Genomic DNA, 3,426 nt, shown 5'->3' with positions numbered 1-3,426 from the left:
GCTTTGATTGTGCTCTGTAGAGGGCGCAGTAGTAGGGGCACGGGGAAACGCTAAAAAAATAGATATATTCGCAAACGCAGATAAGCTATCAACATTAAAAGTAGTCAATAACCGAGCTGGAACCTCAACGCATGTTGTGTAAAAATTTGGGCTTAAACGGTTCAGAACTTTTCAAGTTTCTTCTTTCAATATGTTTTGAATGTTTGACAGGAAATGCTTTGATTCAGCTGGCTGCCTGTAGATGGCGCAGCAGTAGGGGCACTTGGAAACGCTAAAAAAATAGATATATTCGCAACCGCAGATAAGCTATCAACATCAAAAGTAGTCAATAACCGAGCTGGAACCTCAACGCATGTTGTGTAAAAATTTGGGCTTAAACGGTTCAGAACTTTTCGAGTCTATGAAGGATGTAGACACGAACAGAGCATTTTTATATATATAGATTGGTTTAGTATTTTTTGGGAAAGTCAAAGTTTAAAATCGCATAACTTTGTCTAAAATGCATTAATTTCAACTCGGAAACCACTCGTTTGTTAGTTGTTCGGCGCTTAACAAATCTGCATACTAAATTGAACTTTTCAAGAAATCCAATTTTTTTTGTAGATTTTTTACAATTTTAATGATGTAACCCCTTTCATTTTTTAGGAAAAATTTGGAAAGTCAGTTTTGCAATCTGAGATGGCCAGAAAGATTTGCCTGTTAATGCTGATTAAGAATATATATGATTTAAAGGGTCGGAAATGACTCCTTCACTGATAAAAATTATATTTTCCCTCTGTTGCAGTTCGAGAGATGGCGCTTATTCTCTATCTCTCTCTGTTGCAGCTAAAGAGGTAGCTCTTTCCCTCTCGCTCTCTTTCTCTGGTATCATTGATCGGGAAGTATAAATAGAGGTGCTTTGATCGCCGCGATCTCAGTCTGTCCTAGGGGTACCTAGTGTTAACATCGATAGTAATAGTGATGGTGATTACCCTTCGACCTAAAATATATGACGTGGCCAACGGAACACATCCAGATAAACCGGAAGAGATCTTCGGTGCCCTGATAATTCTAATTGAAGTCACCACGATTATAAGTCAATACTGGAAGGAATTACATCTAAAGTGATAGTGAAAGCAGAACACTTCGATGAATCCATATCGTAAGATGATACTTAATTAACTCACCAGGAATATAACTCTACATTGGAAGGAATTAAGCAATGACGAAAGATGACGTGTCCTCTACTGGGGTAAGTGTTTACTTTGACAATTTATCATTATTATATTTTAAACATTAACAGATGCTATAGGAGTGATCAGGCCTAGGTTTAGAATAAGATGTGCTAGCTATGAATTTATTTTCTCATTAATTTCCTTATTGCCATGGACCCCATTACTTAATGCTGTTCAAGAATATATATGATTTATAGGATCAGAAATGGCTCCTTCACTGATAAAAATTATATTTTCCTCTACGATTCCTGAAACCGAAATTTTTATTTCATAATTGGTTTAGTATTTTTTGGGAAAGTCAAAGTTTAAAATCGCATAACTTTGTCTAAAATGCATTAATTTCAACTCGGAAACCACTCGTTTGTTAGTTGTTCGGCGCTTAACAAATCTGCATACTAAATTGAACTTTTCAAGAAATCCAATTTTTTTTGTAGATTTTTTACAATTTTAATGATGTAACCCCTTTCATTTTTTAGGAAAAATTTGGAAAGTCAGTTTTGCAATCTGAGATGGCCAGAAAGATTTGCCTGTTAATGCTGATTAAGAATATATATGATTTAAAGGGTCGGAAATGACTCCTTCACTGATAAAAATTATATTTTCCCTCTGTTGCAGTTCGAGAGATGGCGCTTATTCTCTATCTCTCTCTGTTGCAGCTAAAGAGGTAGCTCTTTCCCTCTCGCTCTCTTTCTCTGGTATCATTGATCGGGAAGTATAAATAGAGGTGCTTTGATCGCCGCGATCTCAGTCTGTCCTAGGGGTACCTAGTGTTAACATCGATAGTAATAGTGATGGTGATTACCCTTCGACCTAAAATATATGACGTGGCCAACGGAACACATCCAGATAAACCGGAAGAGATCTTCGGTGCCCTGATAATTCTAATTGAAGTCACCACGATTATAAGTCAATACTGGAAGGAATTACATCTAAAGTGATAGTGAAAGCAGAACACTTCGATGAATCCATATCGTAAGATGATACTTAATTAACTCACCAGGAATATAACTCTACATCGGAAGGAATTAAGCAATGACGAAAGATGACGTGTCCTCTACTGGGGTAAGTGTTTACTTTGACAATTTATCATTATTATATTTTAAACATTAAGAGATGCTATAGGAGTGATCAGGCCTAGGTTTAGAATAAGATGTGCTAGCTATGAATTTATTTTCTCATTAATTTCCTTATTGCCATGGACCCCATTACTTAATGCTGTTCAAGAATATATATGATTTATAGGATCGGAAATGGCTCCTTCACTGATAAAAATTATATTTTCCTCTACGATTCCTGAAACCGAAATTTTTATTTCATAATTGGTTTAGTATTTTTTGGGAAAGTCAAAGTTTAAAATCGCATAACTTTGTCTAAAATGCATTAATTTCAACTCGGAAACCACTCGTTTGTTAGTTGTTCGGCGCTTAACAAATCTGCATACTAAATTGAACTTTTCAAGAAATCCAATTTTTTATTATATAAGTTAACAAGCTAGTTTCTAAAATCGTTGACAAAGAAGATGCAAGCTCAGTACATATGGCGCAACCGGGTGAAGAAACCAGAAGTTCAATTTACTACCAACTCAAACTTCCGAATTTGTATTCCCACGATCGCTACCCAAAAGATGCAAGCTCAGCGCACGTGGCTTACCATATCTAGGGCATCTGCCAATGTGGAAATCAATGCATTGACCAATGGTAATTGGAAGCGGCCAATAGTTACAAATCGTCATAACCGGCTAATGAGAACAAAGAACGTCAGCGGAAAAACAAAGAACATCAGCGGAAGTAATGACGGCGGCAGAGACGGTGACAGCGATGGAGCAGCAAGCAGCCTATATAAACGATTGTTAAGCTTAAGCAAATTTAGTTCTTAATCCAACTCAATATAATATAGATTATTTTTTAATAAAAAAATAACTAATAATCTTTAACTGGCGCCCGAACAGGGACCTGGTTATAATCCTCGAAAAGTGCAAGTTCCGCGTCTCGCGTCGATCGGTAAAAAAATCCCGACGTTCGGTATAATAACTCCGCCTAATACGCGAAGAGTGAAATCCAACAACGTGAACCGGAGGAGCGAAAAAACAGTCGCTACCCCTATTCCAAAGGACTTGTACCTGGAGGAAGACCAGGCCATTTATTATCGCCGTGATCCCTTTAGTACCCGTTCGGAGGGAACGTGTTAAAAGGTATAGAGGAGGCCCCCCAGT

The 3,426-nt window shown here is 37.2% G+C and overlaps 1 long non-coding RNA gene across 2 annotated transcripts; it reads left to right on the top strand.

Moving 5' to 3' along the window:
* The first annotated feature begins 460 nt into the window (after window positions 1-460).
* Window positions 461-2,575, top strand: LOC147644988 (uncharacterized). 2 transcript variants are annotated; one of them, XR_015272283.1, is made up of 2 exons: window positions 461-1,231; window positions 1,691-2,575. It is a non-coding gene; the product is annotated as an uncharacterized LOC147644988 (long non-coding RNA). The 2 variants fall into 2 exon arrangements; XR_015272281.1 differs by having other exon boundaries at window positions 1,283-2,575.
* The last annotated feature ends 851 nt before the right edge of the window (window positions 2,576-3,426 follow it).

This window comes from Drosophila serrata, unplaced genomic scaffold (assembly GCF_035046125.1).
Source record: "Drosophila serrata isolate PLE 108 unplaced genomic scaffold, ASM3504612v1 contig_39, whole genome shotgun sequence".
Classification (NCBI taxonomy): Eukaryota; Metazoa; Arthropoda; class Insecta; order Diptera; family Drosophilidae; genus Drosophila; species Drosophila serrata.
This window is presented reverse-complemented; position numbering and strand designations above follow the sequence as displayed.